The 26055-nt window shown below is 39.0% G+C and overlaps 1 long non-coding RNA gene across 5 annotated transcripts in view; it reads right to left on the minus strand.

Moving 5' to 3' along the window:
* The window catches only part of LOC144456835 (uncharacterized), a 301200-nt gene that overhangs the window by 240465 nt on the left and 34680 nt on the right, over window positions 1-26055 (minus strand). For 3 of the 5 annotated variants that reach the window (XR_013485989.1, XR_013485990.1, XR_013485987.1), the window contains exon 1: window positions 6994-7059. The exons of 1 other annotated variant lie outside the window; for it this stretch is intronic. This is a non-coding gene — a long non-coding RNA (uncharacterized LOC144456835). Of the gene's footprint in view, window positions 1-6993; window positions 7060-26055 lie in introns of those variants that run through there. One more of the 5 variants, XR_013485988.1, reaches the window with a different exon arrangement.

Genomic DNA, 26055 nt, shown 5'->3' on the forward strand with positions numbered 1-26055 from the left:
ATCTGGGAAGACATGCGAACTGATACAGAGTGAAGTGAACAGAACCAGGAGAACAACTTATATAATAACTACAAAATTATAACTTTGAAAGACATAAGAACTTCAATCAATGTAATGACCAAGCATGACTCCAGAGGATTGAGGATGAGGCATGGTACTCAACCCTGTCAGAGACATCGGGGAGTCAAGGTCAGATTAAGACACATATTTGCAGACATTGCCAAGGTTTGATTGGATTTATTTTTCCTGACTACACTTATTTGTTATAATGGTGGTTTGTTGTTGTTGTTATTGGTATTATTTTTAATGGGGGAAAAAAAGAGATTTGGAAGGGAGAGGGAGACTATCAATATTGATGCCAAAAATTTTTTTAAAAAGGAAAAGAGGTCAATGTAACACTTTAAAATGCACAGCAAAAAGCAATAGAGGATTCAGAAGGAGACAAGCATGATAGCTTTGAAACTAGTATTAGATTTTTAAAAATGCAAGCTACACGTAATATTCATGGCTTCATGTACAATCCCTTGTTTTTCTGTTCATTCTGTTTATGTAGAAATATTTATGTATGTCAACTTCAGAATGACCAAAATAAAATCATATTAAGCAAGGGTGTTCTGTGTTCAGAACCGCGTGTACAGAAAATGCTGCATAAGATAAAAAGTGTAGATAAGATACTGTCCCTGCCAAAACCAATAGCTATACTGCACAAAAGTGCATTACAGATGTAATAGGACCTTAAGTCCTCAGAGCATATGCTTTATTCCTTGCCTAGTTCCAATCCATGAAGGCTTTGTGAATCTATTTCTGTGTATACTCATTAGAGGACCACTTACCCCCACTTCAGAGCATGGATAAGTATCTTTTGGCCATTTCCTGTCAGCATACTGCCTGGTGATGAAGCTGTGTAATTGGCTGCTGTGCTAGAATTAAGTGTACATACAAAAGGTACAAGGGATGATTTCTCACTCTCTCCTGGTAAAGAGGTTTGCTGGGTGCCCCTGGGCAGAGGAGAGACAGACTGTTTTATCTCAGTCTCCCTTACCCATTGCTTAGTGTCTATAAATGCATCCTGCCTGTTTCTTTTGTCTCATCTATGTTTATTCTTTCCAGTTCATAGGTAAATGAGTTTATTGAGAGACAGACTGTTCTATCTCTATCCCTCAGTCTCCCTTACCCATTTCTAAGTGTCTATGAATGCACTCTGCCTGTTTCTTTTATCTGTTTTATATTTATTCTTTCCTATCCATAGGTGAATGAGTACATTGAGTGGGAGCAACCAGGTGGTTACTAGAAGAAAGATCAAAGTCACCCACTGTCCCTCCAACAAATGAAGGCCTGGAGCCAGCAGCAGAAGTAGCCATGCCTTTTGAGAAGCCACTGAGGCTCCAGTCCCTGAAGAATGTACCTACTTGACCAACCCATCAGTGATGTCCAAGAGCTGAGCAAAGGAGTGATGATGTATCCATTGGCTATGCCAATCCAAAAGCAGACTTGATAGAGACTCAGAGAAGGGAGAAAGGATTTACAGGGCCAGGAAGTGCCTCCACTATTTGAGGGAGATGTTTTGTAACCACCACTATAAGTTTGAGTCCACTTTCCCCAGTAATCTTCCAGTATGGGGGCATGCTTTTTAACCTCTATCCTTGTTATACCTTCTCAGTAAATACATTTTTTTAAAAGTTAATTGATGTCAGTTGGTTAATTGGTTTTGAGGGGCTCATGAACAAATGTCCTAGAAAATCCCCAACTCCCAGGGAAACCCTTAGAATCATTAGGAGAAGTCATTGTCTTTTGGGTATCCAACCCAAGATCCACGAGAAAGTGAGTTAACATGTGACCATGTTAACTGAATTGTGCTGGAAGTCATTGGAGTTAATGAGTTTTAGAAATTATGTAGAGATGTGCTGAAAAGATAAACAACATGAATATTAAAATCCCCAAGGATGATTCAGAAAAGATTCCCTAAGAGTCTATCTCTGGCCCTCTTCCTTTTGCTTTCTATACTATCTCTATAGTTGAGAATTCTTGATTCTTTATACCTTCTCCTTGGAAACTCTATCCTCCTACCCTAAAAGGAAATCAAAAGCAGCATGTACACACATATGGGGAAAGCCCTTTTGGGGCTGGTATTACTTAAAAATCATGTATTATTAAACTGTATTGCTGGCAAATGAACTATACAGTTTAGCTAGTGCGGGAAGACTCAAGTCTCAAGACCTCACATGACTTACTCATGGCAGCTTCTCCTGCCCACCTACTCCCCTTGTGCCTATGACTCTTCCTTGGGTTGAATGACAATACCATTAGTACTTCAGTGCTCTAAACAAACCACACAAGTTGACTTTCAGAAACATACTGACAATGCGTGTGTGCTGAGAATTCTAGGCTTGTGGCTCACAATGTGGGAAGAAATAAATGCATATCCATAAGCCACTGGTGAATACATTGCTGCTTTGTTTACCTTTTAAGCCGTGACAAACAGAATTATGCCATGCAACAATTACATGATGAGAAGTCATGAACCAATTTTGTACCCAAAAAAACAGGATGCAAAGATTATGTGGTGGCGATGATTATGCAGTGAAATACAGTATTACTGCCATTGAGGGAAAGCAGGAGTTGGATATCTTGGCAACAAATTTCTCAGAGGTGACACTATATTAGCGATTATGTGTATATATATATATACACACACACACACACACACACACATGTATGTGTGTGTGTGTGTGTATAATATATGTATAATATACATTAATATATAAACTAGTATATATACATATATAAAACTATATGTATACACACACACACACACACACATATATAAACTAGTCACCTGTCCTAAGCTACCCCATTGTCATAGCTAAAGTTCAGAAAACTGGCTGCTCACCATTAAGGGGAAACTGGTAGCATCTCGTTTTGCAGAGAAGGGCTAAAATACCAGCATTTCTAATGCTATTTCAATTATAGTTTAGCTATAAAAGAGAAATAAGGTGGGGGAGGGAAGGAAATATTTTGTGCATCTACAGATGCACAAACCAACATATTTCCTTTTTATTTTCTCTTCAGGAGAAGAAAGAAAGTGAAATTGCTTATGGTGCCTAGCCCCAGACTAGCACACAATAAGGATTCAAGAAATACTTGCTCAATGGTTTATTCAAGAGCTCAGATTTACTACTTCCTTCCCCCTTCTTCCTGTAAACTACCACAAAGCCTATTAATTCTTTTGGAGGCATTTTTTTTCCTTTTTAAAGCCATGAATCAAGAAGCAGCATGATGTAGTAGGTAGAGGGCTAGCCTTAGAGTTATCTGGCACATAGTGCTTAATAAATGCTTGTGGATTATGATGAAGAACTGGTATCAATATCCAACCTTTGGCATATACTACCTGTGTGGCCATGGATGAGTCACTTAACTTCTCAATACCCCCAGCAATTCTCTAAGATTACAAATTACAGATGAGTTGCCAATTGGCATTAGTGGAGGAAGTTTCTATACTTTGCATTCCATAAATGGAGATGAAATCATAGATCCAGACCCCACTCCAAAAGATACTCCAGCCTCACAGGAAGGCCCAACTCTGAACCCTCCACTCCTTCATTGGTTCCCCTACTGTGTGTACCATAGGTATTCTTAGGAGGAACATCTTCTGAGCAAATGCAACAACCATCTATTGAACAATTGCCTTGTGTAGAACACTATGCTAAGGGCTGGAGAAGAAAATTGTGGAGCATGTGGAGCAGTCTGTCAAGTAATCTAGTTTAACTAGACACTAGAGTATTGAGAACATCTTTGTTGTCATTATCTTAGGTAGCATTTATGTAGCATTTTAAGGTTGCAGAGTGCTTTACAAATATTAACACATTTGATTCTCACAACAAGCCTGTGATTAATTCTGCTACTGATCTACTTATTAAAGTCCACCTATAAGCATCAAAGTACTACCTTGAGGTGGCTAGGTGGCACAATGGATAGAGTGACGGGCTTAGAGTCAGGAAGACCTGAGTTCAAATCCAGCCTCAGACACTTATTACTTGTGTGAACCTGGGGCAAGTCACTAACCCTCTACTTGCCTCAGTTTCCTTATCTATAAAATGGGGGAAATAATAGCACCTACCTCCCAAGATTGTTGTAAGGATTAAATGAGAATATCTGTAAAGCACTTAACACAGTGCCTGGCACATAGTAGGGCTAACACTTTAAGCTTTATTAGCTGCTACCCTATGGACCCCTGCCCCTCTGGCCTTCTGCTCTTCCAGAGTAGCAAATCCCCATCCCTGAGTAAGCCCCAACATTTGATTTCTCTGTTCCTGTTTTGGGGACTACAGTAGATCATTGACAGAGAAAATCCTGAAACTAAGCTTACTTTACATTACAAATATCTTGTCTCATAATCTCATCTGGACCTTGCTAGTATTCACCAATCCCTCTACTTTGCTCTAATGGACTCCCTATCTCATCTTCCACAATTCCCATTCTCTTCTCACTCCTCTCCTTTGTGAGCTTCTTTGAGAGCAAGGGCTATCTTACTTTTTACTTGGATCATCAGCATTTACTTAGCTTGGTAATTATTTACATAATAAGCATTTAATAAATACTTTTTTCATCCATTCATTCTCCTCCTACCCTTAGGCAAAAACCTTGCTTTCTACTTCACAGAGAGTAAGGCCATCATCCAGTGACCTTCTCTTCCCTGTTTTGAACCTTCACAGCACCAAATCTATCTCTCTTCCTCTACCTCAGATGCAGAAAAGAATACTGCTACTCCTTACTTTGGTACATCCCTCTACCTGAAGCTTTGATTCTATTTCTACCCGCCTCTTTTTGATCTCACTTCAGCACTCATCCCTTATCTTTCATATAATTTCAACCTCTCCCTTTCCATCTTCCTACAAATATCGTTCTCTCTCTGTAATCTTTTTTTTGATCCTTCTTGGATCCATCTAATCTCATTTCTCTCTTCTCCTTCACTGTTCAACTTCTTGGGGAAAAAAATGGCTGTACTTGGTACTTCCCTGTCACTCACTGTTTTCTTAGTTCTTTGCAAGCCAGCTTCTACCCACACAGCACTTATGAAATTGCTTTTTTTTTTTCCAAAGGACACCAATGATCTCATAATAACCAAACCTACCGGCCTTTTTTTCAGATGTAGGCTTCAAGTTGAAAAATGCTGTTTGCTATCTGTTCAGTTTTTGACACTACTGACACCTACCTCCTCCTACTCAGTATCCTCTCCTTCCTTATCTCCTTGTTTTTCTCTACCATCTCTGACCACTCCTCTGTCTCTTTCACTGCTAACCTCCTTCTAACCTTTCAACATGTATTTCTCAATATGTATCGCTGGTTGTCTTTTTATTTCTCTGTACCCTTTTCCTCATCAGGCTCATTTCTCACAATATTTCATCTAACATCTCCACGGAAGATGACTTACATACTTTTTTCTTCTAGGTCTAACTTTCTCTTGTGGGCATTAGACAGGTATCCTATACCTGTCTATCACGGTGTATCATGGTGTCCCAGTAGTACTTCAAACTCAACTTGTCCAAAACCAACTCCATCAGCTTTTCCCTAAACTTAATACTCTTTCTGACTGCAGTATTTCTTTCCACCACTATTCACCCAATCTCCCATGTTTGCAATCTTGGGGTTATTTTTAACTCTTCCTTTTGTACCACAGTTCCATAAGTCATGTTAATTCTACTCCATCACATCTCTTATATCAATCAAGTCTTAATTACCATTTTCCTGGACTGCTGCAATAGATTCCTAATAGGTTTCCTGTTCTACTCTCTTCTGCTTCCCTTCTACCCTTCATACTATTGACAGAATCATCTTCTTAAGCATAGATCTGGCCAAGTCACTCCCTTGCCCAAAAACTTTCAGAGTTTTAGTTTTACTTCCAAAGGCTTTCCATAAGGTTGTGCCATCACAACTTTTCAGCCTTAACTTATATTACTATTCCATATACTTTCAAGACAAACAGCCTTTCCAGGAGGTAGGTGGCACAGTCAGAAGGACCTGAGTTCAAATCCAGCCTCAGACACATGATACTCACTAGCTGTGTGACCCTGGGCAAGTCACTTAACCCTGATTGCCTCACCAAAAAAAAAAAAAGAAAGAAATAAAAAAAGACAGCCTTTCCTCCTCTTTTTTTTTTTTGGTCATATAATTCTGTATGCCTGGAAGGTCCATCCTCTCCTATCACGATCTGGTGAATTCTTACACATCATTTAAAGCCTAATTCAAATGTTAGCTCCTCTACAAAGCCATCCATGATCCCCCAAATCTATAGGTCCCTTCTTCTTAGATCTTAGAGATCACTCTCTTTTTGCAGCTCTCTCGTACACTTAGAGAGGGAGTGTTGCCTAGTGGATAAAGAAAAGCCCTTGAAGCCAGAAGGACCTACGTTCAAGACCTACCAGTGACACAACCAGCAAATCATGTAAACATAGGATGCCAGGTATTTTAGTTAACTGTATTTATACTGTCATCAGAATTTCAGATGGTCTAAAGGACAATGAGAAGAAATATGTTGGGCATAGGTAGACTATGGTATATTTTCACTGATGACCTACAGCTAAGAAGTGGTATAATAGATATCATACAGCATATGTATGATCAGAAAATTAAAAGGGATGGTCAAGAGATAACAGGTGTCTATCATAAGCATCACTGGTACACATGAAATATAAAAGGAAAGAAGGAAAAAAGTGCTGCTTACAAATATTATCTCATTTGATCTTCATAGCAATCCTAGGATGTGTTATTATTATCCCCATTTTAGAGTTGAAGAGACTGAGGCAGACAGAGGTTAAGTGCCTTGCCCAGAGTCACACAGATAGTAAGTGTCTGAGGCTGAATTTGAATTCAGGTCTTCCTGACTCCAGGCCCAGCATGCTATCCAGTACCTAGGTGCCTAAAGGAAGATCTTTAGCATATCAGTGAGATCTTTTATGGAGGATCTATGAAATAATATGAACAAAAGACACGCACAAACATACTCTGTGATCAGCTTCAATGAAGTGGCTGTTTCCATCTATGAGATCACCAGCACCCTGAAAGACATATGAAAATATTTGGGTCTTATTCCCATTTGGGGGTTGCAAGAGGCTATCACATTACATTAGATAACAAAGGCTCAATTCCCAGCTTTTGTCAAGATGACCAAGGAGATCAGTTATACCCACCCCTAAAGTTTACAAGGTACCTGAGTGGCACAGGACATACAGTGCTGCACTTAGGAAGACCTGCATTCAATCCTGTCTAAAGTCACTTCACTTCTCTGGGTTTCCTCATCTATAGAACTGGGATAATAGAAGCACCTGCCTCACAGGGTTATAGTGGGAATTAAATGTGATAATGTGTCTAAAGTGCTCTGCAAAACCTAAAACACCATACAAATGCCAGCTCTTATTATTTATACTACACTGAAATCATTGTGTTAACCTCAGCATAGAATGAACAATGCATAGACTTTCATGTTCTTGGCACTGATTTTATTTATTTATACATATCAAGGATACACATCCTCAGCTGGCCAGTGCCATTGAGGATGAGATGTGGCTGGATTTGTCCTCCCAATTACAGATATTTCCGCTCCCTGGGGTCTAATTCTCCTGAGCTCATATACTGGCACCAGCACAAAACACCAATCATGTGGGGCAGAGCAGTGCCAAGACTAGCTTGGTCTCCAAGGTTGTTTATATCTGAAGTCCCCAGCTCTGCTCCTTCTGAGGTTGTGAAGTATTATTTCTATTCCTACGTATAAGATCTGTGCCTCAGCTTTTTTGTTTTGTTTTTTAATTGAAAGTGGATATAGAGTTAAAAGGAGGCTGGACTAACCTATAGTTATCCTTGCAGGATTTCACATACAGCACACATGTTCGGCCTTTGTTCGCAAGGGTCTCTCACAACTCTTTATGGTACACTCACATGAAGTTGTAAGGGTGGGCCTATTGAAGAATTCTAGCTTGTAGAAAGTGAGTAAAATATTAGTTAACAGTGTACAAACATTTCTATTGCTTTTAGTGTGGTCTCCCATGTGCTTATGAATAAAGTTATATCCCATCAATCAATAAAAATCATAAAAATATAAATTAATTAATAATTATAATTATTATTGATTAATTAATTAATGATTATATTAATTGGTTATTATGTCCCAGGCACTGGGGATACACATATAAAAAATGAAATAATCCCTACTGCCAGAGAAAGTGCATTCAAATAGAGGAGACAATATATGTATCTACATAAATACAAAGTAGTTAAATACATGCAAAGTGGTTAAACACTGGTTTTGAGGTTTTTGTAAGTGTTGCAATATAATTATTCTCCATGCTACCGATCCCTTCCATCTCCATCCGTTCTTCCATACAATTATTAGTGATATTTCTAAAGCACGGTACTGATCATGTCACTCCCCTACTCAGTAAACTCTAGCAGCTCACTATTAACTCTAGGATCAAATACAAAGCCCTGTTTGGCATTTTAAGGCCTTTAACACCCAGTTCCAATCTGTCTTTCCAGTTAACAGAAAATTCTATCTCCCACCTCCGCACTTTTGCACAGGATGCCTTCCCAGGCCTCATCTCCATCTCTTGGGATCACTAGTTTTCTTCAATGTTCAGCTTAGCACAGGCACCATTTCCCTCCTGCTTGAGGCCTCTCCTGGTCCTCCCAGCTTCTAGCCTCCTTTTTCCTACCCCCCAACTTAATTCATGTTTATAATATATACATATATATTTTGTACACTGTCCCAACAGAATGTATGCCTTTGAGGGCTGGGTCCATTTTGGTTTTTGTCTCTATATCGCCAGTGCCTGGCACAGTATGTAATGATTGTTCATTGATGGAATGATTGCTTTGCGATGTTACTCAGTGCTCATCACATCCAGCCCCCTTTAAGTGTCTTCTGGAAGAAAGTTCTCATGCTATGTGGGTAACGAGAGTTCTGTAAAGTCCACAAGACTTCTTCCATTCTCATTTCCAGATCATGAAATACATTTTCCAGTAGTTTGTATTCTTCTTTTTAAATCTCATTCCCTGGGACTTTGCCTTTAAGTTTCAGTGTATCATAGTCAAATTGAATTCTTTTGGGGGATCCCACCAAGTTCTTCACAGAATCTCTTTGCTTCTTCATGCTCTGTGCAGATGTTAGGTTGGCCCGGAAGCTATTCTTCTTGGTGGTCTGTTTCCTCATGTTCATCATAAGCACTGCCAGAAGAGATGACTAAGTGATCCAAACTAGTTAAACTGAGTCCCTTCCCCCAGAAGGAGAGGAGGCATAAAAACAGAAAGAACTTGACCAATTCAGGAGCTCACAAGTACAGCCTCTGACCTCACATAAATTCTATACCAGTCCTGTGTTCATCCTTATCGGGCCAACTCATAGTTGATGAATGCACAGGAACCTGGGGCCTGGGGCCCGTTTATCCTGGATTTGTGCATATGTAAAGGGCTCCATCTCCCTTTGTCCTCCTAGGAAGCAAAGAGGACTAGCCCCAACTGGCATAGGCTGCTCAGAAATTGTGTCTCTCAAACTCTGTAAACATTACAAGACATTATTGTTACCAGGAAAAGGTGAAGGAGAAAACTTCAACTACTCACTATCTAATATTGTGTGTGTGTGTGTGTGTGTGCGTGTGTGTGTGTGTGTGTGTGTGTATGTGAGAGAGAGAGAGACAGAGCGAGAGAGAGACAGAGCTACACACATAGAAGGCATTCTTAATGAATATATTAGAAAGGAATAGGCTGACTTTCACAAGTGATATTCCAGTAGATCATATCTTTGCCCCCATACAACTACCAGGGAATGTAAGATTCATCTTTGCTTATTGTATGTTTTCTATGGAAAACCATTTGATTTGGTAGAGCAAAATGTCATCTTAAAGACTTTCCTCCAAGAAGGTATCTCTTCTGCATATGTAAAAATTACATAATATTCCCTTGAAAGATATAGCAACAAATATGGAAATGTTTTATATGACTTCACATGTATAACTGATATCCTATTGCTTGCCTTCTCAATGAGGGGCAGAAGGGAGGAAGAGAATTTGAAATTCAAAAAAATTTTAAATGAATCTTAAAAATGAATGAATGAATTTTTTTTTAAAAAAGAGAAAGATACAGGAACAGAGTTAATTTTGTTCAATGATACACACATACACATCAATGTGACATCCTCCCCCCCCACACACACATACATCAATGTGGCACAGACTAGTGCACTAGAAAGAGTGCTCAATTTGGAATCAGAAAACTTGAGGTCAAATCCCAGCTATGCTACTTGTGTGTCCTTGGACAAGCTGCTTAACCTCCCTGGGCTTCAGATCATTATCTGTACAATGAAGAGATTGGTTTAGATGACTTCTAAGGTCCCTTCCTGATGTAAATCTACATGTTATGATCATTCAAGGCATAAATCAATGAAATATATATTTACCAAAGGTGTTTGCCTTTGGATCACGTGGAAGAGGTCCAGTGCAAAATTCAAATCCAAGAGAGATCCCTTGTAAATCATATGGTATTCCGGAACCTTCTATTAGTAAATGAGATCATACTGATTGCATCAAGCTTTGGACCCTTGCAAAATTTCCTGGATGATGAGATCCTTAGCCATTCAGAAGAATTTTATCTAACTATCCAAATAGGAAAAAGCAAACAAACAAGTAGATGAAAAATGTACATTGTTTAGGTATGACATACAGTATTATGGGCAGACTGTATTACTCATATGTCCAAGAATAATTGTTGTTGGTTCACTGTCAATGTGGCAAGAAGTTGCCAATGGAGTACTCCAAGGATTCCTACTTGACTCTGACTTACCATTTTTTACCACCAATAACTTAGACAAAATCATAGCTCATCAAATTTGCAAATGACAAAAGGTGAGAGGGATAACTAATACACTAGATGAAAGAGAAAGAATTCCAAATGAACTTGACAAGTTAACACACTAGACAGAAGATAATAAGATGAAGCTCAATAGTGATAAATATAAAGTTTCTTACTTGGGCACAAAAAAATCAATTTCACAAATAAAAAATGGGAATGGGGGAGGCATGGACAGCAGTTGTCTTTAAAAGGATCTTGGGGTTTTAGTGAATTTAGTGAACTACAAGCTCAATATGAGTCAGCAGGATACCGTGGCAACTCCCCAAAAATCTGTATCTTTGTAATATTAGTATTTGATGATGGTGTGTTTAGTAAGTTGAATTTTGACTGTTCCTTGGGCCACCCTGCCCTCAAACATATTAGTGCTACTTTTAATTGCTTTCATTAGTGCTTTCATATTTTCCTGCTAATTTCCACGCTTATAAGTTTCATCATTATCTTGTCTCAAAATTCCTTAGCTGAACTCAGTTCTTCCCTTATTTTTCTTATTTTTTTCTGACTTCATTTCTTTGTGCCATATTTTGAACATGCCTGCTTATCCATTTTACTCTATCTTTAAGAATTATGTTGTTTCTGATTTAATTTTTGTTGCTGTTTTAGGATATTTTTGTCTGATGTTTTTACCTCTGCATGTTCTATTATGAACGAATGCAAGAATGAATAAATGGCATTTATTAGGCACTTATGAGCCAAGCACTATGCTAAGGGTTAAGGATATAGATTTAGATATACAAGTATACATATATACATATATACATACATATACATATGCATACACACACACACACACACACACACATATATAAAGTCAAGACAATCTCTGCCCTCAAAGAGCTTACATTCTAATGGAGGAAACAATGTAGAAGAGTAGTGACCAGGAAAAAGGAGTTTAGGTCTGGGAAGTCACAAAAGTGGTAAATGGAATAACAGGGCAGTGGATTGGAACAGAGGTAGTGGTAGTATAGATCTGATTAACAGTTCTCAGAATGAGAGATGGAAAGGAGTAGGCAAAGGAGAAGGAAGTGAAAGTACCACAGGGGCAGGGAAGCTGTGGGGTGAACATGAGTCCACATAGTCCTGGGGAATGCAGAGCCAAATGGCTTAGCCCATCCCAGATATGGCCCCTGGTGACCTGGCTTAGCCAGTGGATGAAAAGCAGAAACTGGATCATCAGGGCCAAAAATGGCAGGCTGAAGAAGGGGTGACAGGGTTTCCAGAAGTGCAGAGTCTAGTGGTCTAGCTCATCATCATCAACATAATCCTCATAGTCATCATCATTATAGCTAGCATTTATATAGTTTAAAGTTTGCAAAGCACTTTCCATGTGTATTTTTTGATCCTCACAACACTATGAAATACATGCTACTATTATCCCCATTTTATAGATGAAGAAATTGAGGATGAGAAAGATTAAGTGATTTGTCCGTGTTCACATAGCTGATAAGAGTGCAAGAATAAGAACTCTAAGAGAACAAAAAGATAATGAAAAGACCAGTGGCGGGTGTAATTAGGCTATAACATATTTCTAACACAAACTTAGATGCAAAAAATGGTAAAAACAAAACAAAATAAAACATATCATCCAAAATATGTATGACCAGAAAAAGAAATGAATTATACACATACTGAAAGTGAGAATGAAGGCACAGACAGTTCATATGCTATACCAGTAGCCATGTAATGTTAAAATACCTATAGGAAGGTCCCAGGGTGGTGGGTGAATAGTTTATGGAGAATTTATAGGAAAAGATAGCTAAGAATCCCACATAATAATAAAATAGGTTATGGTCTGCCTCTATAGAAGTGGTATCCATATAGATGATAGCATAGATACCTTGAAATGGGGAGAAGGTAGGTACCCTTCTGGCCTCTCTACTCCATGGAACGGCAGATTCTTAAGTTTAAATGAGCACTAAATAAACAATACTTTAAAGTTAAAGTCAGAGCTCTCAGGCTGTCAGCTCATACTTCTTCAGAAAAGGCCACTTTGCCACCTCAAAAAAAAAATTGTTCTCAGCTCTTCCAAGTTCCCAGACTAAGCTATTGATCTTTAGCAAATTAAGAAGTAAAATGGTTGAAAGAGAAAGTCTAAGGATCTATTCATCTCTCAGTGGTGATTAAAGCAAAACTAGGGCAATTTATTTTACCTCAGGCCACCAAATTATGTTTTTGTGTCATGGTTGATTTTGCTATTTAGGTCGTCGTTGTTGCATAAGCCTTTTGTGGTATTGTTGTCCTCTTCTTCAGAATAACTGGACTGCTTTCCCACAGGCACTGCATTTTTCCAAGTATCAGTAAGTCAGCTTGGATTGAGGCACTCCTGAGAAAAAATACTAAGCAAAAATAGTGAAATGACATATTCAGATCTCAAATAAGACAGCTGACACTTCTTCCTTAGAAACAGTGAAGTAGGTTTCTTAAGACTAAAACAATGGAAGGTGGGGATCCTCTGAATTTCCCATACACTGAAAGGTATGATTCATTTTCATGTATTCAAGCTTGTGCCTTCTAGAAGTGCTCTGCATGTTGGGACAGATTTGTTGAACTTTCTTCATTGTTAATTCAGTCACGGCTTTCTAAGGTAACTAAGCAAAACATAACATGGAGCCAGGGGCTGAGACCATACGTACTAAGGATTCACCTGACCTGGGTGTGGCCACTCTCTAAGAGAACAGAAGGTGTCTTTAAATTTTTACGAAAAATAAAAAAGGTTTCCTCTTCTTGTAATGAAGGATTTTTGTCCTAAGAAGCAAGGAGGCAAAGATGTTTCTCCATTGGTCCTGAAAGTATATTTGTGGCCTAATGCATTAGTTACTTGACAAGGTTGTAAGAAAAACACTTGCCAACCTTAAAGTACTATATAAAGGTAAAGTAATAATAATGATAATAAGCACCTCATTTATAGTAATCTAATGTCTGTTTCATTAAGAGCTGTTAATCTTTTAGCCTAGCAAAAGAGAATCATTACAGACTTATGTGGAGCTCTGGAAAAAAGAGTAAAAACAAGAAGAAGAAAAAAAAAGGTTAACAATATGCTTATAACCAGAAACGGTCACACCACAGAATGGCCTAGTTAGGAACTCAACCTTTTTTAGGTCATGGACCCCTTTGGCAATCTAGTGAAGGCTATAGACCACTTCTGGGAATAATGTTTATAAATGCATAAGATAGAATTTCAAAGGAAACCAATTATACTATAACACAATTATCAAAATATTTTTTAAAACTTCTTGAACCTGATGAAATCAATCCATGACTACCTGCAGAAAGTAGACAAGGGAAGACTGTCCATGGTTAAGAACCCCTGAGTTAGTTGTTAAAGAGTTGACCTCAAGAGTCAAATTCTGCTTCTGACATATACTAGCCCTGTAAACCTGAGGAAGTCATTTAACCTCTAGGTTCCCCCAGGCAACTCTCCAAGACTATAGGTTATAAAGAAAGTACTGATCTGCTTTGGTACAGGGAGCTCCCCACAGCAATGAAACCACAGGTCTGCTAAAAAGAAAAAAAAATTACTCAAAAGAATTCAACCGAAACATCCACACTAAAAACAAGAAACTGATGAATGCTGATTCTGCAGTCTCTGCTATATAGTCACATGAACAAACCACATATACCACATGGTCCACTGCTGTATACGGCTGGTACAGACACTGAAGATGGATAGCAAACTGGGCCGAGAACTGAAGAGGAGGAGTGGACTAGAGGACCTTTGGGAGATTTGACAGGAAGTTTGGTGGCCTAACCTTCTCTCTGAAACAAAGACCCATATCTTGAACAACAATATTCTTCTAGTGATGGTGAGTTCAGGTGTAGGCTGTAGTTATGTATTATCAAAGAAGAATTATGCAGAAGATGCATAAAGATATCATCAAAGAGCTATCCTACCAGAAAAAAGGATGGGCTAACTCATCTACTCCATTGGTGTCCACACAATGTCAAGAGATCTAGAGAGCCCTTAGGACAGTAGGTCAATAAACATTTATTAAGCTCCTACTTTGTTCCAGGCACTGTGCTAAGGTCTAGGGATACAAAGAAAGGTAAAAGAGAGTTTCTGCCCTTGAGCAGCTCATAATCAATAGGAGAGATAATGTGCAAAAAAAACCCTACGTCCAAACAAGCTGTAAACAGGATAAGTTGGATAAAAAAAAAAGTACCAGAAGTAAGAGGGATCAAGAAAAGCTTCCTTAAAGAGTTGGGATTTTAGTTGGGACTTGAAGGAAGCCAGGAGGCTGAGATGAAGAGGGAAAGTATTCCAGGCATGAGAGACATCCAGTGAAAATGTCCAGTGTCAGGTGATGGAGGTGGCTAGGTTGCTCTGTGGATAGAGTTTTGGGCCTAAAATAAGGAAGATCTGAGTTCAAATCCAGTCTCAGAAATTTACTAGCTGCTTAATGCTGGGCAAGTCACTTAACCTCTGTCTACTTCAGTTTCCTCATTTTCAAAATGGGAATAATCATAGCACCTACTTCTCGGGATTGTTGTGAGGATAAAATGAGATACTTGTAAAGCACTCTGCCAACCTTCAAACACTGTTCCCCCTTCTTCTCTGCATCCTGGCATGCCTGACTTCTTTCAAGTCCCAGGGCATGTGGGTTATGGCCTGGGAGAGAGCTAAGGAGTTAAGGCATTGTAGGTCACGATGTGGACAGAGAACAGGGTTTGGTGTTAGGAGATGTAACAAGGACATGAGTTGTCCCACAATAAGGCTGTGAAGAATAGCACAGGATGAGAAGGTTTGGATAACTGCAAGCAATAATCAAATAATGAAGAGAATAGAATAGATCAGTGGTTCTTAACTGTTGCCCATGGGCCTCTGGAGCCTGGATTAGCATATGGATTCATGATCCCCTTATAAAAATAAGGGGATCACACAAATAAAGTCAGATCTAAATAACTAGAAAAACATCAGTTGCTCATGGGTATGCTGAGCTAATATAATAAAAATGGCAATTCTACACAAATTAATTTATTTACTCAGTGCCATACCAATCAAACTACCAAAAAATTATTTTATAGAGCTAGAAAAAATAATAACAAGATTCATCTGGAAGAACAAAAGGTCAGAATATCAAAGGAATTAATGAAAGGAAATGCTAGGGAAGGTGGCCTAGACATACCAGATCTTAAATTGTATTATAAAGTAGCAATCATCAAAACTACTTGGTACTGGCTAAGAAATAGAGGGATGGATCAGTGAAATAGGTTAGGTACACAAAACACAGTAGTCAATGACTATAGTAATCTACTGTCTGATAAATCCAAAGACCACAGCTTGTGGGATAAGAACTCAACTATTGACAAAAACTTCTGGGAAAACTGAAAAAGAGCATGACAGAAACTAGGCATAGACCAAGATCTTACACCATATACCAAAATAAAATCAAAATGGATACATGATTTAGATATAAAGGTGATACTATAAGCAAATTGGGAAAACAAGGAATAGTTTACCTGTCAGATTTATGGAAAGCAGAAGAATTTATGAGCAAACAAGAGATAGAGAACATTATGAAATGCAAAATGGATAATTTTGATTACATTAAATTGAAAAGTTTTTGCACAAACAAAGCCAATGCAACTAAGATTAGAAGAGAAGCAGAAAACTGGGAAAGAATTTTTGCAACTAGTATCTCTGATAAGGGCTTCATTTCTAAAACATATAGAGAACTAAGTCATATTTATAAGAATACAAGTCTTTCTCCAATTGGTAAATGGTCAGAGGATATGAACAGGCAGTTTTCAGATGAAGAAATCAAAGCCATCTATAGTCATATGACAAAATGCTCTAAATCACTGCTGATTAGAGAAATGCAAATCAAAACAACTCTGAGGTACCACCTCATACCTATCATATTGGCGAACATGAAACAAGAAAATGATAAACGTTGGAGAAGATGCAGGAAAATTGGGACACTAATGCATTGTTGGTGGAGTTGTGAACTGATCCAACCATTTTGGAGAGCAATTAGGAACTATGCCCAAAGGGCTATAAAAATGTACATACCCTTTGATTCAGCAATAGCACTTCTAGGACTGTATCCCATAGAGATCATAAAAATGGGAAAAAGACTCACATGTACAAAGATATTTATAGCAGCTCTTTCTGTGGTGGCAAAGAAGCGGAAATTGAGGGGATGCCCATCAACTGGAGAATGGCTGAACAATATGAATGTAATGGAATACTATTGTGCTATAAAAAATGATGAGCAGGCCGACTTCAGAAAAACGTGGAAAGACTTGTATGTACTGATACTGAGTGAAGTGAGCAGAACCAGAAGAATGCTGTACACAGTAACAGCCACATTGTGCAATGACTAACTTTGACAGACATAGCTCTTCTCAGCAATGCAAGGATCTAAGACATCTCCAAAAGTCTTATGACAGAAAATGCTATCCACATCCAGAGAAAGAACTATGGAGTTTGAATGCAGATCGAAGCATACTATTTGCTCTTTTTTTTCTTATTCCTTCTGTTTTGTTTTGTTTCTTCTTTCTTAGGTTCCTCCTATTGGTTCTAATTCTTCTTTACAACAAGACTAATGTGAAAATATGTTTTTAAAAGGAATGTATATGTAGAGCCTATATCAGATTGCATGCCATCTTGGGGGTAGGAAGGGAGGGGGAGAAAATTTAAAACTCAAAAGCTTATGAATGTTGAAAACTAAAAATAAATTAATTACTTTAAAAAAAGGGATCATGAATCCATATGCTAATCTAAAAATAATCAAACATAGATTCTGTAAATGGAATAAATATGTCTCACAAATATATGTTACTGTTTCAAATATATGTAGATGCCATGTAGAATTAAATAAAATATAAATTAACTTCAAGGTATTACTGAATTCATAATAGCTTTTTGTCATCATATATTTTCTGTTGTCCACCACCTATGATTTATTGGTATAGGAAACTCACAGTGCAGGAACTTTCTCTGCCAAAGAAGACTGGAACCTGCTCTGCTGCTTAAAATCTTAGTCCAGTTGTCTGCATCACTGAAAAGTTCAGTGATTGCACAGGGTCACACAACCAGTCTGTGTCAGAGTCTAGGCCTGGAACATAGGTCTTCCAGATTCCAAGGGTAGCCCTATACTATACCACACTCTCTCTGTTAATTTCCTTGATTACCAAATGCCAATATTACAAATACTATCACGAAGGTGACTGTTAAGTTTATTTGTTTTTTATATGCAAAAGGTGTCTTCATCCTCAAAAAGGTTGGGAATCTCTGGAATAGATGACCTCTATAGTCCCTTTCAGGTCTAAAATTCTTTGGTTCATGTAAAACTTTATCCAATTAACTTCTGTCCTGATACTTCTACAACCATAAGCGAATATTTCGGGAAGCCATTCAACTATTAATATTAATAATAGCTCATTTACATATCCTATTATGGCTTAGAAATTACTTCCCCCCACAACAACCCTATAAAAAAAGTATTATAAGAATATACCCATTCAATAGATGAAGAAAATTAAGTTAGCAGAGGTTGTGACTTTCTCCTGGTCCTGTACTAATGTATACATTAAACAAACCATTAGGCTTATGCTTCCACCAAAGCAATAGAAATTGATTAGGTTGGGATCTCACCTACTTCAAAGTCTCAGTGTTCTTGTCCCTAAAATGAGGTTAAAAATGCTTGCAGTCTCAATTTTCACAGGGCTTCACAATGAGGCTTTGCAAATCTTAAAGTGCTAGATAAATGTCAGCTATTGTCATCATCATCATCATTATCATCATCATCATAATCACACAGAAGCATTTAACACTAATAAGAGAAGCTTGGATATTAGCTTCTACCAGAAGAAATCTACATTCCCACCAAATAAACATGGGTATCACTGACTGGGTCTTGAAGAGCTTTGTAAAAATTAAATTATTTTCACCAAGGATGCTGGCTTTTTAAAAGAATCTTGTGAAAAATCTTTTTGGAAGAGAAGAACTCTTTTATAACACAGAAACACAAAATCCATGTCATCTCAACTCATGACTAGTTCATTTGGTACATTAGTCTAATTATCTAGGATTTTTGTATGGGAGTCTCATAAAAGCAGAACAATATTTTTCTTGTGGGCAGCTGCTTGGCACATTGAATAGAGCACCCAGCCTAGAGTCAGAAGACCTAAGTTCAAATTCAGCCTCAGACTCTTACTAGCTGTGAGACCCTGGGCAAGTCATTTAACCCTATTTGCCTCTGTTTCTTCATCTGTCAAATGAGCCAGGGAAGGAAACAGCAAACCACTCTAGTATCTTTGCCAAGAAAACTCCAAATGGGGTCACAGAGTCTTTTTTTGTTGTTCAACTGTTTCAGTCACGTCTGACTCTTTGTGCTCCCTTTTGGGGTTTTCTTGGCCAAAATAACGGAGTGGTTTGCCATTTCTTTCCCCATCTCATTTTACAGATGAAGAAACAGAGGCAAACAAAGTTAAGTGACTTGCCCAGGGTCACACAGCTAGTAAATGTCTAACATCAGATTTGAACTCAGGTCTTCTTGTCTCCAGGCCTTCAGCTCAATCCACTGTACCACCTAGTTTCCCCTATAAAGAGTGGGACGTGACTTAGAAGGACTGAACAACAATAAATCTATCTTGTAGTTATTTAGCTCATTATTTACATGTTGTTTTCCCCATTACAATGTGACCTACTTGAGGGTAGGAACTGTTTTTTACCTTTGTGTATACAATCTCTAGAGTCTCAGCACAATACCTGGCATGTTGTAAGCACTTAACATAAATGCTTGTTGACTAATTGACCTGTATTATTATTTATCCTGGTGCTTTGATCTGTCTGGATAGAAGGGAAAAGGGAGACAAAAGAAAAGAATGCTTATATTTTCATTGCTTCCAGATATTCAACACAGGGCATGTTCAAGCAAGCAGTGTGCAGATCCACCTGACTCAATACTAAATTACCTTGGCCTGTCGAAGTTTAGGGCCTTTTCTGGGCAGGGTTGAACTGCTATGATGGGCTTTTGAGGTGAACGCCCAGTAGGAAGGAAACAGCAGCCAACATACTCATGCCTTTCTTCACTCTCCCATGACAGTATTTGCTTTATAATAATATCCAACATTTCAACAAATGTGTGATCTCGGCAGATGTAGGTTATATATAGTTATACACCTCAAGCCATCCCTGGGTTCTTATCTCGTACAATTCTTCTCCTTGTCTTATTCATACAGAATTTCACAGTTAATAAAGCAATAAGAATAAAGTGTTATTATCCCTAATGGTTCTTAAAGGCTTTTCCAAATATCTTTATTAAAATGCAAATACCCTTGGACTTAAGTATTAGTTACCTGTTTATCCTTTAAAGTGGATGACAACTAGCTGATGATAAGGTCATTCAGGCAACTAGCATGTGCCTATTATAATATGTTAGGCACTGTGCCAAGCACTAGGGATACAAAAAAAGGGCAAAAAACAAACAGTCCCTATCTCAGGGTGCCTACCATCTAATGTAAGCAGGGGACAACAGGTTCTAGGAAGGTGAGATACTAGTGTTCTCTAATTCACAGTTATGTGATCCGTTGGTCCTAGCCCATAGTATTACTAACATTCTTTTTTCTGTTGAGACCACTATTCTTCTAGGCACCCAGGTTTGCAACCTGAATCGTGTTCAATGCTATACTCTCTTGCCGCCCATATCAATCTTTGCTGATTCCACCCCCTTCAGTAATGACAACTGACATTTATATAAAACTTATTGTGCACCACGGGTTTTACAATTTTTATCTCTTTTGATCCTCACAACGACTTTGGGAGATAGGTGCTATTATTATCTCTATTTTACAGATGAGAAAACTAAGGTAGACAGAAGTTAAGTGACTTGGCCAGGGTCACACAGCTAGTATTTGAGGCTGAGTTTGAACTCAGGTCTTACTGACTCTATCCACCTCACCATCTACTTGCCTCAACATTTCTTCTCTCTCTCCCCTTCTTTCTTCTCATACCACTAACACACTTAAAGAAGCTGTTCTAGCCTAGACTATTACAATAGCTACCTGACTGACTTTCCTGTATCAAGTTTCTACCTTCTCCCATATATCTGTGGTGGAATGGATATTTCTTTTCTTTTCTTTTTTTTTTCTGGCTAGGCAATGGGCTTAAGTGACTTGCCCAGGGGTCACACAGCTAGTAAGTGTTATGTGTCTGAGTCTGGATCTGAACTCAGGTCCTCCTGAATCCAGGGCCGGTGCTCTATCCACTGCACCACCTAGCTGCCCCAGATATTTCTAAAACATAGATATAATTGTGTCATTCCTTTCTTCAAGAACTTTCAATAGCTCCCTACTACCTTCAGAAAAAAAAATACCAAGTCCTTCGTGGCATTTAAAGTCCTTAATAATCTTCGTCTAAATGATTCTGCCAGGCTAATTACAGATTACTCCCCTTCACACACTCTATATTCTAGAAAAGCTGGCCCATTTGCTATTTTCTATACATAACATTCCACCTTCTACCCCTACGACTATACAGACTGTCCTCCACGCTCTTCCTCTTCCCCTCTGTTTCTTGGAAGCCCTAGCTCCCTTAAAATCTCTGCTCACTTATCACCTCCATCAAGAGGACTTTCCTGATTGCTCCAGCTGTTAACATCCCACCCTGTGTATTTATTTTGAAGGCACATTGTGTTTACCCATTTGTAAACATGATATATATCTTCTGGAAAGATGAGCTGGAGCAAGGCTGTGAAGGACCTTGAATGCCAAACCCATGGGGCTTATATGTGAGGAGCATGTGTAGCTAGCATACATGCATGGAGAGGCATTTAATGGAATTCATGTGAACAGGGCACATGAGGAACGTATATTGCCCAAGGACTCACATGGAGACTCACAGTTGCCACTGTCTTCTGCTGATGTTCTTCCATTGTCCCCTTTGGGCTTCCTCTTTGCTGGGTGCTGCTCCCTTCTGGCCCACATATGGGAGCTGCATCGTGTATCTGTCACCATCTGCCTCTCCTGGGCTGTTCTTACTGCTGAGACCTAACAGGCCTCAGCTGGAGTGCATAGCTGGGGTGCCACTTCACTTTGCCACTGCTTTCTCAGTTTAGAGCCCACGTACTAAGCTTCAGTTTTTCAGGGTCACCTGGTAGCTATCTTGACTCCTGCCTGCTACAGTACAGTGATTACAAAGCTTTTCCCTCATAAAGACAGGTTGAAAACTGTTTTAGTCCACGGCTGAGGCTGTGAGCCATTATACCTAATTGTTGTTGTTGTTCAGTTATTTCAGTCATGTCTGACTTTTCATGACCATATTTGGGGTTTTCTTGGCAAAGACACTAGAGTGGCTTGCCATTTCTTTCTCCAGCTCATTTTACACATGAGGAACTGATGCAAACAGGGTTAAGTGACTTGCCCAGGGTCATACAGCTAGTAAGTGTCTGAGGCCAGATTTGAATTCGGGAAGATGTCTTCCTGACTCCAGGTGGTGCACTCTATCCACTGTGCCACCTAGCTGCACCTGTGCCTAATTAGGAACTGCCAAATAAAAGGTGGGCAGAACACCAAGGCTAAGATTATTTCTACTATTTGAATTGTTTGTATCTCAGGTTGAATCCTGGTCCATTTCCCCAGTCAAGTAGATGACTTAGGGTTAGAACTCCCTTGTAGTGCCCCGCTCAATTGCCAACTGATACTATCTTAACTAATTTCCTGAGCTGCTTCCCAACAAACCACAATGGGCTATGTGGGTAAAGAACCATAGATTCAGAACTAAAAAAGACCTTAGGGTTTATCTAATCTAACCCCCAACTTACAGATGAGGAAACTGACACCTAAAAAGATAAAGATGACTCAAGGTCATACAAGTAAGGTAGGATTCGAACCCAGGTCTTCTGACTCTAGATCCAAAAGTGGTCCACCATACTATGCTGCCTCCCTTCTATAACTTTCCTCAGTCCCCCAAGATCTTTTTTGGGTCTCCCCTGCAATTGAACAGGTGGGGAAAAGACAAGAACAAAACTAAGTAAGAACTTAGAAAGGTCTTAATAAAAGGATTTGTTCTCAGTGATAAGGCCTCACCCAAGGGCCTAGAAGGTCACATGTGGCCTCGAGGCTACAGGTTCCCCAGCCCTGTCCTAGACCCTACTGGGCCACATAATAATCTTTATCATGCACATGCAGCCAGCCACAAATTTCTCAGCTGGGAGTCTGCCTTCATTTAAATGCACAGAATTTAAACTCATTCAAACGTCTGTAAGCTGTACTCATAAAACAGCTGTAGCATGTTTGTGAAGCGTTTATAAGGCCGGGTACAGGATTGCTGTTGTCAGTTGTGTCTGACTCTTTGTGACCCCCTGTTGGTTCCATGCTGTCCTTGGGGTTTTCTTGGCAAAGGCCCTGGAGTGGTTTGCCATTTCCTTCTCCAGTAGATTAAGGCACAGAGGTTAAGTGATTTGCCCAGGTTCACACAACTAGTAAGTCTCTGAAGCTGAATTTGAACTCAGGTCCTTCCTAACTCCACGCCTAGCCCTCTATCCACTGAGCCATTTAGCTGCCTTATACACGGGATTAGGACCCAGTTAATTCTATATGGGTAAGGGAAGAGAGTCTAAAAGAGCAGATTTCCTTCATTTTGAGAGTTTCCTCTTAGCTATGAGTCAGATCCTCCGACTTTCTCCATGGTATAGATGGAATTCCTAGAAATATTATAGTTAAGCATTTTCTTTTCAATGCCTGACACATAGTAGGTACTTAATAAATGTTCATTGATTGATTTATTTTCAGATCCATTCCAGTTCTTTGAAGGTCTTTCAAATATCCACACTACGCCTGTAATTTTTTTTTAAAGCTACTTATAGGAAGGAGAATAAAATCTATTACAAACAAATTATAAGTCAAGGTCAAACAGCAAAAAGGAAAGCAAAGCAGTCTTCACAGAAGAGAAAGTGAACCCATACAAAAGCTTTCATTTACTTTAGGTAGCCTTCTGCGTTCTATGTGATAGCTAGATCTATGAAGCACTTACCTATATCCAGGGAGTTATGAATTTAGCGGACTGCTACAACTTCTTTTAACAAATAAATGGCTTTTTACAGACTCCTAGAGATCACTTAATTCAGAGGAAAAATAGCCAGTCTGTAGCAGAGTCAGGATCAGAATCTCAAGTTTCTTGTTTCCTAATTCAGTGTCCTTTCCACTAGACTACCCTGCCCTTGTGCTTGGTAAGGGTTGTGAGGCTGCCCTGTTCTTTGAGCTGGAGAAAGGCACAAGTTTTATTTGTATTTAACCCTTTACAAAGACTTTCCAGTGGGGGGAGGGGCAACTGGGAAATAATAGCGACTAGCCTTGTCAGACGCAGAATCCAGCTTTCCCTTTAAAGGCACCTCTTCTGCTAACCCCCCCATTTCTTTCTGAAATGTCAGCATCATCTCCAGGTGGTTAGTAGGTAGTGCAGTGGACAGAGTGCTGTACTTCGAGTTAGGAAGTCCCAAATTCAAATCCTCCCTTAGGTACTTACACTAGCTAGATCCTGGGTAAGTTACTAAGCCTCTGTCTGCCTCAATTTCCCCATCTGTAAAAGGGCATAATAACAATAAGACTTCCCTCATAGGGCTGCTATGAGTATCAAATGAGGTAACATGTGAAAAGCGATTTGTATACTTTAAAGTACCACATAAATACTAGCTTTTCCGTTTGTCAGGTGGTGTAATCCAGGCAGCTCCTTTATGTACTGCATTTTATGGGCTGGCCAAAATGGTCTACCTGCTGTTCTTCATGTGTGACATTTCATCTCCTATATCCATGCCTTCACAAAGGCCGTCCTACGTGGTTGGATTATGCTCCCTCCCCCCCTACGCCTCTTTAAAATCCCTAGTTTTCTTCAAAGCTCAGCTCAAGTACCACCTGCCACCTGAGGTCTGTCCTGATCTGCGTCTCCTCATTTGCTGGGGCCTTCCCTCATCCAAATTAGCATATATTTTTTTTGTATAGACTGTGTATCTACTTATACGCTCACGTGTTGTTTCCCCAGATAGAATGTGAGCTCTTTAAGGGCGGGGACTGATTCATTTCTGTATCCTGCTGATATCTTGTAGTTTGCATGTGGTCTCCCCCATTAGACCAGGAGCTCCCAGAGGGCAAGGGCTGTCTGTTGCCTTTCTCTGTAACACCAATGCTTAGTACAATGCCTGACACGTCATAGGCCCTTAATAAATGCTGGTTACCTGACTGCTGGTGTTGCTTCAGCAAAAGCAAAACTGTCCTTTCTTTTCTTCTTCAACCAATTGACGCATTTGTCATGCCAATACTTTCACGTTTCCTTGAGCTTTTACAGAAATGTTCCATCTCAGGTTACTTTCCTCTAGGCTCTAACTCTAGTTTGCTTGTCTCTAGTTCATCTAAGGAAGTTCATGAGTGTTAGTCATCCCATTGTTAAGAACCAACATAAGTCATGACAGGGAGGATCTCCTTGCAGAGGTAAGCTCCTTTCCAATTTAACTAATAGCTATGAGTTGGGGGAGTCAGGAAAGGTGTCTGTGTGGTTCCAAGCAGTGTCTCAGCTATCCTTAAGTGCTTTGAAAGGCACAACAGGGATCTGTGTCATTCATTTGGGTGCTTAACAAAATACTATGTTGCTTTCAAAGTGTTACATTTGTTTAATGTCCAGCCTCTCAGGCTAAACTATATAAACTCCTTGAAAGCAAGGACAGCTACATATTTGGGTTTAAAATCACAGATTTAGAATGTTACAATTAAAAATGCCCTTAACTGTTAAATTGGTCCAGTGCTCTCATTTTATAGATGAAGAAACTGATATGCAGAGAGAGTAAATGCTCCTGATTCCCAGGCCAGTGTTTTTTCCACTATGACATTTTATCTTCCCAAAAGGCCTGATAAAGCATTGTGCACATAGCAGGGACTCAATAATAGTTTTAAAAGGAAGTTTTTTTTTTAACTTGGAATTTAAGTATTCTTCAAAAATCTGATAATATTGAACTAAAAAATATAAAAAGGAAGACGTTTCCTGGAAGCTAGTAATTAAAGCCTGATTCAATTTCACAATCATTTAATAAGCATCTACTGTGTATAATTAATAGAAATGATAAGCTAACACATATAATAACTCTTTAAGGTTTGTACAGCACTTTACATGCATTATTTCATTTGAACCTCACAATCCTATAAGTTTGGTGCTATTATTTTCCGCATTTT

Source organism: Phascolarctos cinereus, unplaced genomic scaffold (genome assembly GCF_003287225.1).
Source record: "Phascolarctos cinereus isolate Bilbo 61053 unplaced genomic scaffold, phaCin_HiC Scaffold_4;HRSCAF=312, whole genome shotgun sequence".
NCBI lineage: Eukaryota > Metazoa > Chordata > Mammalia > Diprotodontia > Phascolarctidae > Phascolarctos > Phascolarctos cinereus.